Source organism: Giraffa tippelskirchi, chromosome 10, assembly GCF_054371585.1.
Source record: "Giraffa tippelskirchi isolate mGirTip1 chromosome 10, T2T-mGirTip1v1.2.pri, whole genome shotgun sequence".
NCBI lineage: Eukaryota > Metazoa > Chordata > Mammalia > Artiodactyla > Giraffidae > Giraffa > Giraffa tippelskirchi.
Window position 1 is genome coordinate 4,110,731 of NC_137284.1, and position 12,043 is coordinate 4,122,773.

General features: G+C 52.4%; 1 long non-coding RNA gene across 1 annotated transcript; it reads left to right on the forward strand.

Annotated features, from left to right (window-relative positions):
- The first annotated feature begins 512 nt into the window (after nucleotides 1-512).
- LOC145523263 (uncharacterized) lies at nucleotides 513-5,263 on the forward strand. The gene is made up of 2 exons (XR_014066456.1): nucleotides 513-673; nucleotides 4,661-5,263. It is a non-coding gene; the product is annotated as an uncharacterized LOC145523263 (long non-coding RNA).
- Nucleotides 5,264-12,043: the final 6,780 nt, after the last annotated feature.

The window sequence follows — 12,043 nt, forward strand, 5'->3', positions numbered from 1 at the left end:
TTATGCAAGCACTTCACGTACTGGTGAGCCCAGGGCCTTCAGACCACACAGGGTCCTCCATCCATTTTTCTTGCCTGATGGACATAATCTGGACAAGAAAATTGTGTCTTGAAGATGGCCGATCCAAAGGGGAGACAAAAATATGTGTAGCCAGCATCCGTTTACTAGAGACCAAGTTTAGTTATGATCAGTCAAATCTTTCTACTTGATTCCAGCCCAAAAGCATAAATAAAAGATGCAAACCCAAGACCTCTCCCTGGCTGCTCTTTAGAAAGACTATTGTGATCTAGTGGAATCCAAGTCAGGTGGGGTGGGTACCACAATCATCCCCCAGATGATGCTGTTGATGATGGAGAAATGAATAAGAATCCACTGGACACAGCAGAGATATCTTTTCCTTCCTGGAAACTGTTGCTAAGGAGCGTATTCATAATGAAAGACCATTGTCTTGGGGCACGTGAAGTGGCCCACAGAAATCAAAGGGCTTTAAAGGGGTTGAGAAGCAGGTGTGGTGAAAAGTCAGACATGGCGGGAGTCGTCATGGCCGGAAGGGACAAAGTTCAGACGGTGCCCACAGCATTTTATTGCAGAAAGAAAGGCATCCTTTTGAATTCTATAATAACACTCCGTGTTTGTGGTCTATTTTCATCTGAGGATCTCAGAACACTTTCAGGTATTCATTAAGCTTCACAACGACCTGATGCACTGGGTATAATTATACCCATTTCTTCGCAGGGTCATCTGAGGCCCTTTAAGATGAGCCGACTTTGATCTTGACTTTCCTGTTTTCCCCCCCAACTTGCCTGGTTCATTTTAATGTCACTAAATCAGTGAGGGACGTGAAAATTTAAACAAATCTACTCCAAACCAGTTACTTAAATTCTTGGGCAAACCCTCCGTGGGTCTCCATGACCACCTTCCTCTCATGTTCATTAAAAAAACCAGTTAGCCAAGGTATTTTTTTACATGCTTTTAGGAAAAGTCATTGTATGGAAATATTGGAAGGCATGAGATTGATCCCACGGAGCAAATGTGCCCCTTTCCCATGGTCTGAAATGGACTCCATCCCAGGCAAATTGGACTTGCAGGTATGCCGCTAATTTCCCATCATTCTGCCTGGAGGCTATAAGATGTCTTTTCATCTTAAGTTACCTAAGTATCCAAACACATAAGAAGACTGTTATTACAAAGGCAACTGACACAGGGCAAAAAAAAAAAGTTTCATTTATTCTGAATATCTGCACTAAACGGTTTTGATGTCTTTTCAGGGACTCCTAAGTACTAAGTGGGAGAAGAAAAACAATACACAAAAGTCCTTTTAAAAATGCAACCTGGCTGTCGCCGATGTTGAGTCTGTCGAGAAATCTATTGTCCATAAGGCAAGGGCCGGGTGATCATAATCCATCCTATGATATTTGCATTCGCCTTCCCCGTCTGCCCAACCGGCGGCTTATGCAAAGCAGCTCTTAGTATTCTTAGGGGGGTGGGGGCAGGGAGAGAGGCTTGTACATGTACTTCAAAAACTCTGCTCCGACAATGGAGAACATTTGTGGTAAATATGCTGCACTCTGGATGTTTTCTACCCGCTTCTTCAGGAAAACAGATGGGTAGTTTCTCCGACAGTGAAATTTATAGGTAACTGAAGGAAATGAGTGGTAAAAGGGAAAATTCCCTGTTTTTAATGTTCCCCATATAATCAAGGGCCTCTTTCACGGAGGTACCCCACTGCAGTCCATCCTTCCACATTCTTTCCTCTTGACTGGCTCTCAAAAGATCCATTTCAACGAGGAAGAAAAAACCCAGCATCAAGGATGATGGTTGCTGATCCTGACACGCACATAGGTTGTCTGCTAAACAGATAGCTTTGGCTCGGCCGTATCAGACAACCGACCTCTGGGTGAGCCGCCCAGCAGCCGCGCTCCTGCAGGCAATGTCGAGGGAAGCCAGCCTTGCAGATTAGGGGCCCCCCGGGAAACCGAGACCGATCCGGGCGCTCAGTTTCATCTCTAATCGCTTCGGCGAGGTGTGTTCAGTCAGCGACTTCCCAGGAAGACTTGGGCCGCATGGGAAGAAATTTAAGTTTCCAGCCTGTGTCCCTAGGGCTGTCTGAATGGAGCCGGTGTTTGAGCCAGTCCTACACCTCGTGTAGGTCTGCGATACCATCAGGGGTGCCCCTGCGCTGGGCAGCGGGGGGAGGAGGGAGGTGGCCGGCCTGGGGACTTGAGAAACTCAATCCCAGGCTGTTTTAGCTCGACAGAAATCAATGGAGAATTTACTAGGGTGGATAGATGGATAAATTAAATCACCAAATCTGCAGTGGGAGGGAGAGGAGTGTATGTGACTACTGTAAGACAGTGAGGATAAGATATATGTGCATGTATATACATATACATATACATATATATATATATATGTATATATATATATGTATATATACATATATATATATATATATAAAGAGAGGTGGGTTTCCCCAGTGGCTCAGCAGTAAAGAATCCACCTGCAATGCAGGAGACACAGGAGATGCAGGTTTGATGCCTGGATGAGAACAATCCCCTGGAGGAGGAAATGGCAACCCACTCCTGTATTCTTGCCTACAGAATCCCATGGACAGAGGAGCCTGGTGGGCTACAGTCCCTGGGGTCGCAAAGAGTCAGATGTGACTGAAGCAACCGAGCAATCACTCACGCATGCATAGAGGCACAAAAGCGCTTCGGATAAATGATTTATTCTGTCTCACAGAGCCTAGGATGATATTTCAGATGGATTCTGGAGGATAAATGGAATCTCAATGAGAGGAGGACTCTGTGAGTTTATTCAGGCTGCAGTCACAAAGCCCCCCAGCCAGAGAGGCAGTCCTGGAGGCTGGAATCCAAGGCCCAGGTGCGGGCAGGGCCTCCCTCCTGGGCGTGCAGACAGCCGTCTTCTCCCCGTGTCCTCACAGGGTCGTCCCTCTGTGTGTGTGTGTGTCCTGACCTCCTCTTCTTATAAGGACACTAGACCCCTAAGAGACTAGCGCCCCATCCAAATGACTTCATTTTTACCTTAATCACCTTTTGAAAGGCCCAGCTCCAGATACAGTCACATTGTGAGGTGCTGGGGTCAGGACTCCAACACAGAGCTCTTTGGGGGAGACAATTTGGCCCCTGACAAAGGGAAGGTGGTCCTTTCATGACATTACAGAGACAGCAAAGCCAGAGACGCAAAAGGGCAGGGTCTTGGGTCAGGTTTCCTGGATGTAGAGCCTGAGGCAAGGGCTGGGGTCCACATGATTTATTGAGGGAGGTCTCTCAAGAGAAAGGAAGTGAAGGAGGCAGGATGGGGCAGGGGGCAAAACTCAGTGAGCTGGTGGTCTCAGCCGGAGACTGGCCTCAGCCTGGGTGCTCATGGAGCTCTGGAGTGTCAGATGTGGGACCAACAGACTTGATGCCCCTTGAGGCCACCACGGGGGCTTTTTGTACAATCCCACCGCTTTAGCCAGACTCTGGTTGTTGTTTCCCACGGTGGCCGAAATGTGATGTTATAAGCCAGGGCTCCCACGGAGTTGAGGGATCTCCCTGGACCAGGTCAAAGCTAAGGTTTTTCCTGTAGTCATGTACAGATGTGAGAGCTGGACCATAAAGAAGGCTGAGCACCGAAGAATTGATGCTTTTAAACTGTGGTGCTGGAGAAGGCTCTCGAGAGTCCCTTGGACATCAAGGAGATGAAACCAGTCAGTCCTAAAGGAGATCAACCCTGAATATTCATTGGAAGTACTGAGGCTGAAGCTGAAGCTCCAATACTTTGACCACCTGATGCAAAGAGCTGACTCAGTGGAAAAGACCCCGATGCTGGGAAAGATTGAAGGCAGGAGGAGAAGGGGATGACAGAGGATGAGATATTTGGATGGCATCACTGACTCGATGGACATGCGTTTGAGCAAACTGGGAAATAGTGAAGGACAGGGAAGCCATGGGATCACAAAGAGTCAGACACAACTTAGCAAATGAACAGCAACTCTGCAGGATGCCTGCCACATGCCAGGCTGGGGGTGGGAGGCAGGCCAGAGAGACCATGGGCAACACTGTAGCTTCATCTCCAGTTTTTCCCCATTTTCAGTAGCTCTGCCCACACCCCACCCTAGCCACTTCAGACCCCTGTGGTCAATCCACCAACGCAGCCACTATGTCCCCTCAAGCTCACTGTGCCTCTGGGAAGCGTGGGCACCTACCCAGGTCCCCCTAGGAGCTCGGCCACCAGGAGCACCCCCAGCCTCTGATGTTGGCTGTTCAGGCAGCTTCTGGTCCAGTCGTTGCTGTTGTTGCTCAGTCATGTACAACTCTTTCCAACCCCATGGACTGCAGCACGCCAGGCTTCCCTGGTCCTTCATTATCTCCTGGAGTTTGCCCAAACTCATGTCCATTGAGTCAATGATGCCATCTGCAAGAGGGGCTATGAGAAAACCCATGTGGGCCACCCCTGGACCAGCTTCTGCATCCAGAGAGCTGCTTCCATTGCCTTTCCTTGGGCTTTTATTAAAAAGAGGTGATTTCTCATTCTTTGCCTTTGACTTTGAAAGGCCCTCTGAGTGGCTTTTGAACTATGGAAATTGCATTAAATGTCATAGAGTTAATTGTTTTTTGTAAACTTTTCGTGATCTTAATTTCTTTTTAACCTTTAGAATAAACAACGTAACTCTGAATCCTATAAAGGAAAAGAAAAAAAGAGGTGATTTCAACCTGATGAATAAATCCGAGGGGACTGGATATGTAAGTGGCCTGTGCATCGTTGCAGAGGAGCCCGCTGCCCAGAGGCCAAGGAAGTGAGAAGCTGGACAGCATCAGCCATAGGGGAGGGGGCAAGGTCCTTCTTCCTCCTGGCGCGTGGAGCCCAGGGGTACGCAGAATGAGGAGGATGATAAATAACGGCTGGGTTCTTCCTTCCCCATTTGTCGGAGGTGGTCCTGTCCTCCTTGACATGGCCAACTCCGTCCACTGTGGGTTTGAGGGAAGCCTTCCTGGTCTCGTCACCATCATCACTGCCTGCTGGAGGATGGCCATGTGCTTGAGCACGCAGGAATGGTGCTGCATCTGAATCTGGCACCAAGCACATGCGGGGAGGGGTTCACGTGGTGAGATCTGCCTTGGGAACCCCCCTCTCCAAGGTCGGCATCATTTAATGCTTCCTGTGAGATTCACGAGCAGGGTTCTGAGCCTTCTCACCAGTGCTTCTTCCTGCCGTGGACCCTCATTGCCTGGCTGGTTAATAAAGGACGCGAACCACTGACACGTCCTCTCGCTGACTCCATCTGGGACTCCGGGGATGGAGAGCGGGTGGGGGGCTGCAAGCCCAGCTCCGACAGGGCCCCTGTTTTCATCTGTTTTGATGACAGACAAGGACGCCGGAAGAGCTCCCTCACGCACCACCATAGGTCAGCTTAGGGATGTATTCACTTTCTGCTCCCATCAGACTGTTCTTTCTGGCAACAAAGCTGCAGGCTGAAAAAGAGGATATGATATTGGGACTTCCTTGAAGGTCCAGTGGTTAAGATTCTGTGCTTCCACTGCAGCGGGGACATGGGTTCGATCTCTGGTTGGGGGACTAAAGCTCACAGGGCTTGCAACATGGCCAAAAAAGTAAAAGGGATGCTATCCTGAACAAAGCGTCAGACCGCCCTTTTGTTAGAGTCCTTTGAGAGGCGATGTATTTGACTCCTTACAGGGTGGTTTCCCATCCGCTTGTCCCCAGTCCTAACCATCAGGTGGATTCCTGCGTTCTGATCGTCCTCAGTGAGCACGGTGGCCTCATTCCTGAGGGACCGCTGAGTTTCGAACATTCTGGTCTCTTAACGTTATGAAAATATGCTGTTTATTTTTATTTTTAAACTGAAGGGAATAAAGACAGACAAAGAAATAAAGGGATAAATGCAAGTTGAACCTAAGACGACTGTTTTTTTAAAGTCGACTAGAAGGCACGACAGAAGTCTGGCAAAGATAAAGCCATGAGTTCAAATGCATAGAGCTTACTTTTCCTTTGCATCAAAGCAAAGCAAACATCGAGAAGGCCCATAGGCAGAGCTAACCTCCTCAACTGATCCTTTATCCCCCCTCGCTGACTGCTGGGGGACATAGTTGCCTCAGCCTCTTAAATAACGCTCGGAACAGCGGGCCAATTGTGAGGCCGGGCCAGCGCTACCCCAGGTAGCCAATAACTTCCTGTGTTGAAATGATGACTTGGAGATTTCATCCTGATATCCCCGCTCACCAGGAAATATCCTCTTACAGACCTGCCATTTTGTAAAGTAATCGGTGAGAATGCCATTAAAGTCAATGTCTTAATTAAGCTAAGCATTAGCCAAGGAATGACAGGCATCTGAAGGCTTAGACGACCCATGGGATCTCATTTCTAGAGGCAGCGGTATGTGGAGGGTGGAGGACTGGGAACTCCAAGGGAGGCGTCCGCCGCCACTTAGAGCTGGGGTGTCACAGTCGCCCAGGACCGCTTCTGCAGGGCTGCTCACACACTTGCAAGGTGGGCTGAACCCAACCCTATTGGCATCTCCAGCTTCTTCTTCTTTTTTCAAATTAATTTTTAATTGACTACAGCTGCTTTACGATGCTGTGTTAGCTTCCACTGTACAGCCAAAGGAATCAGCTGTACATATCTGTGCATCCCCTCTTCTTTCATTTCCTTCCCATTTAGGTCACCACAGAGCATTGCGTAGAGTTCTCTGTGCTGTAGGGCAGGTTCTCATCAGTTATCTCTTATATACACAGTATCAATAGCATGTATATGTCAGTCCCAGTCTCCCAATTCATCCCATCCCCCGTTTTCCTCCTTGATGTCCCTACATCTGTTTGCTACATCTGTGTCTCTATTTCTGTTTTGCAATAAGATCATCTACACCATTTTTCTAGATTCCACATACATGCAGTATTACACGGTATTTGTTTTTCTCTTTTAGTCTGAATGAGAGTCTCCATGTGCATCTCCAGCCTCTTGAACCTGTTTCCTTGCTTGGGGTCAGCCGTTCCTTTTCACCTTGCATAGATGCCTGCGGGCAGATGCCGAGGATGTGGGACCTGGGACCGTCTGACTTGCTCTCTCCCGGGACCTACAACTGAGGGAAGCTGAGGTCTCGCAGGTCGGCCGAGGTCCGCTCATTCAGGGAGTGACGTGCCTTGGGGGAGGAAGGCACTTTGGTTCCCCGGCCTGGCCACACTTCTACTGCACCCAGACCGCCAGGAACACCTGGGAGTTCTCTATCTCTCACTTCTAGGTACTTATTTCACTGTTCTGTTCTCACTTTTCAACTCTGGAAAATGGGATTTATTCTCCAGTGCCTAGCTGGAGTGAGCCAGTGACTTGGTAACAACCAGCTGTCAAATATAATCAAATATAACTTTGGATGGTAGTAGCACTAAACCAGGGGTCCAAGACCCGGGTCCTGGCCTGGCCTGGCCGACCTCACTGGAATTGTCCACGCCGGCAGGCGGTGAAGGAGGGCATAGACGCCCAGTCACTCCTCTTTCTGTCCCTCCGAGCATTTTGCCCTGCCTGAGATCCTGTTTCATAACGTGTGGCTTCCTCTGGGAACCTTGGCGGTTGGTACCTGCCTCCTGGCTAGGACCCAGGGCTGTACAGATGAACTGACCAGAGCCTCCAAGCCTCCAGACTCCACTCCCTGATCCCGAGGTCGTAAACCTTGCTGCAGGTATCAGTTACCTGTTGTTGTTGTTTAGTTGCTAAGTCTTGTCTGACTGTGACCCGCCAGGCTCCTCCTTCCATCGCATTTCCCAGGTGAGAATACTGGAGTGGGTTGCCATTTCCTCCTCTAGGGTATCTTCCTGATCCAGGGATTGAACCAGCATCTCCTGCGTTGGCAGGCGGATTCTTTACCCCTGAGTCACCAGGGAAGCCCATCAGTTACCTAGTGCTGTGTAACAAGTGACCCCTCAAGCGTAGCGCCTGAAGGCAGGAATGCACACGCGTTATCTCAGTTTCTGAAGATGAGGACCTGGGGTGTGGCCCCGGGTGAGTGGCCCCGGCTCAGGGTCTGTTGTATGTGAGGTGTGGCTGGAGCGTCCTCACCTGAAGGCTTGACGTGGGCTGGAAGAGCCACCTCCAAAAGCCTCATGTCCTCACACACGGGCCACCCCACATGCGGTGCGAGCATCCTCACAACACAGCGGCCGGCTGCCCCAGAGCGAGGGTCCCAGGGAGGAGCCGGCCTCTCCACCGCATCCCGCTCTCCGTGGGAGGGGCCTGCACAAAAGCACAAACACCAGGCTGCCAGCAGGCCCCCGGACCAGCTCAGAGGCTGGCTGCCGCCCTGCCTTCTCCACCAGGGTCTTCGTCTCTGGTTGCAGGAGATCAGCGGTTTGGAGAGGGCACGCCCTGGGGCCCCCCCCACGACCAGCCAGTCCTGAAGGCCTCTGGCTCCTGGGCCTGGAGTCCAGGCTGCTTCTCTGGGCAGAGGGGCAGCGCCCCACCTCCACCCATCTGTGAGTCCTGGGAGAGTCCGGGGGTCCAGAGGTCCCTGCAGGCTTTGACCAGGTGGACGCAGATATCTTCTTAAGCCCCGCCCTCAAGATTTCCAGTACCTACGTCTCCCCTCCACGTAGAGGGGCTGCACCACAGGGTAAACCCCACCTGTGAACCCCTCCCTGTCCAGCCAGTGGCCCTCAGGGTCTGGCGAGGGGGATGAGTAACCACTGACCAGAGCTTCCCAGACTTGACGCTGGGACTGTGACTGGAGACCACTGGTGGTCCCCTAGCAGGAGCGAGGAGGGCTGTGCTGCTGGGGGGTGGGGTCACAGTCCTCCTTTCTGAAGCTCCTTGCTGGGGCGGGACGGTCATCCAAGCTGAGGGTCGGGGTTGTGGGACTCAGGTGACCTGTAGAAGGGGCCCCATCTTCCTGGTGGGACTCCTGGGGAAGTTCTCCGTCAGACCAGGACTCAGTGGGTGTTTGCCCACAGTGCCAGGGGCAGGTGCCAGGTGCTCACACCTGGGGGGACACCTGTATGTATGCCAAGATCAGAAGTGACAGTGGCTTGAGGCTGTTTCTTTTCTGAACAGAAGAACTGTGGCTGCATCATGATAACAACAAGTACAAGTGTTAGTTGCTCAGTCGTGTCCGACTCTTTGTGACCCCACGCACTGTAGCCCACCAGGCTCCTCTGTCCATGGGATTCTCCAGGCAAGAATACTGGTGTGGGTTGCCATTCCCTTCTCCAGGGGATATTCCCAACCCAGGGACAACAACAGTAGTAAACAATTAAAGAAACATCTGCCCAGCTCTGCACACTTGGCCTCCGGTTGCATCTGCCTGGAGCCCACCAGACAAGAGGAAGAAGCCCACGCGGTTCCCTCACCCGCAAGTGCAAGGGCAAGTGCAGGGCCTGCTTCCTGCCCGGCTTCCCCGGGCGTGGGGGCGGGGCAGTGCGTCTCCTGGCCTGGAGGGATGGACGCGGAGAGTCCATCTCCCTTATGCTGTGTTTTGCACTGAACTGTGCCCCCCAAAAGATGTAGGAGTCGTAACCCTCAGGACCCATGGGTGTGACCTTAGTCGGCAACAAGGTCTTTGCAGATGATCAAGTTAAGATGAGGTCACCAGGGTGAGTCCTGATCCCACAAGACTGGTGTCCTTATAGGAAGAGGTCAGGACGCAGACACACACAGAGGGATGACCCTGTGAGGACACGGGGAGGAGACGGCCATCTGCACGCCCAGGAGAGAGGCCTCGGGAGGGACCAGCTCTGTCCACACTTGGGTCTGAGATTCCAGCCTCTGACTGGGAGAAATAAATGCTGTTGATTAGGGACCGTGCTTGGGACTGTCACTGCAGCCAAGCAGACTGATGTATCTTGTGAATCAGCCTTCGTCCTGCTCACAGAGGCTGCGGGCTTGTACCACTCTTTAGAGAGACGCTGTCCCAGGGACAGAGGACAGGGTGATCAGCTGGCCCGGACAGAGAAGGCACGATGCTGGGGGGTCCCCTATTCCCTCTCCCATCACCACGGCTTCCAATTGGGAGGTGGAGGTGGCCTCCACACACCTGGATTTATGTGCAAGCCGAACTCAGTCCTGGAGGATACTCAGAGTCACATGCCAGAGCCTAGGGCTGGGCCGGGCTACCCCAGCCTGAATCTGAGAACGCAGCAGGAACCGAGGTGACCGTGGGCAGCCCTGCAGGTACCATCCCCTCCATCCTCACCTGGGGGGCCAGTTTCAGGTGCAACTTGACAGGTCCTCTCCCTGCTGCAGCCCCAGAGGAGGGGACCCAGAAGCTGGACCCCCAGGCGGAGCCAAGGCCGGTCCCTTGTCTCCGGGGATGGTGGTTAAAACCAGAGTGCTGGAGAGGGCCAGGCCTGTCACAGCACCCCTCACCTGGCGGCCCCGAGTCAGAGAGTTGCTGGGCAGGGCTGGCTCTGTGCCCCGCCCCCACCTGCCTCCCTAGGATCCGGTGGTGCCGGGTCTGGGACACATTAGGGTCCACTCGCTGTCATTGAAGGGAAACGTCTCTGATGAAGCTGGTGGAGACCTGAGTCAGTGGTCCTGAGAGGCCCCGTGTGGTGGCCAGGCTGTGCTGTGAAGCTGGCCAGGCCTTAGGGCTGGAGGGGGACGTGAAGATGACTCTGGGGTCCCCGAATTTCAGGCAGACTCAGCAGGTGCCTGTCACCCCTCCACCGGTCACCATCCCCGGGGTTGGAGGTGCCGGCCTGCTGCCACAAAGGGAAGAACCTCTGGCTTCTTCTGGTAGCAGATGGGTCTTTGTCTCCTTGGTGGTCTGGCCATCGGCCAGGACAGGTGGACGCCGATGGTCTGAGGGTTGCAGAGGACTGTGGTGGGTTTGCCTGGCTCCACGTTAAGTGTTTCCCACATTCTCCTATTCACCTGCTTGACAGTCCCCTGCGTGATGTCAGCCTCCGTTTCATGACTTTTGATGACTCTCCAAGGCCTCTGGGACCAGCTGAGTCCTCCGTCTTCATTCTTGCCCTGGAGACCGCTTCCCCAAGCTGTCCCCTAGGAGGACGAGCGGCTCAGAGACACAGTCCCTGCCTTTGGGAGTTTACATCCAGCTCCTTGTGGGTGGGGACCGTGGGGAGAGGCTGGGTGAGCCGTGCTCGGGAGGCCCGTGCCCTTGGCCACGTTTCCAGGGCTGTCTGAGCCTCGTGCCTCGGAGCCTCCCCTGCCCGCGTCTCCATCAGACACTCCTTGCGTGCATGGCACTGTGCAGGCAGCTCTCACCTGGAGGGGTGCCGGGGGCAGCTTTGAGAGAAGAGGCCAGGCCACCCCACTGGATGGCCAGCTGAATCCATTCAGTTCAGTTCAGTCGCTCAGTCATGTCCGACTCTTTGCGACCCCATGAATCGCAGCACGCCAGGCCTCTCTGTCCATCACCAACTCCCGGAGTCCACCCAAACCCATGTCCATCGAGTCGGTGATGCCATCCAACCATCTCATCCTCTGTCGTCCCCTTTTCCTCCCTCCCCCAATCCTACCCAGCATTAGGGTCTTCTCCAATGAGTCAACCCTTCGCATGAGGTACCCAAAGTATTGGAGTTTCAGCTTCAACATCGGACCTTCCAATGAACACCCAGGATTGATCTCTTTTAGGATGGATTGATTGGATCTCCTTGCAGTCCAAGGGACTCTCAAGAGTCTTCTCCAACACCACAGTTCAAAAGCATCAATTCTTCGGCACTCAGCTTTCTTCACCGTCCAACTCTCACATCCATACATGACCACTGGAAAAACCATAGCCTTGACTAGATGGACTTTTGTTGGCAAAGTAATGTCTCTGCTTTTAAATATGCTGTCTATGTTGGCCATAACCTTCCTTCCAAGTAGTAAGCGTCTTTTAATTTCATGGCTGCAGTCACCATCAGCAGTGATTCTGGAGCCCAAAAAAATAAAGTCTGACACTGTTTCCACTGTTTCCCCATCTATTTCCCATGAAGTGATGGGACCAGATGCCATGATCTTAGTTTTCTGAACGTTGAGCTTTAAGCCAACTTTTTCACTCTCCTCTTTCACCTTCATCAAGAGGCTCTTTAGTTCT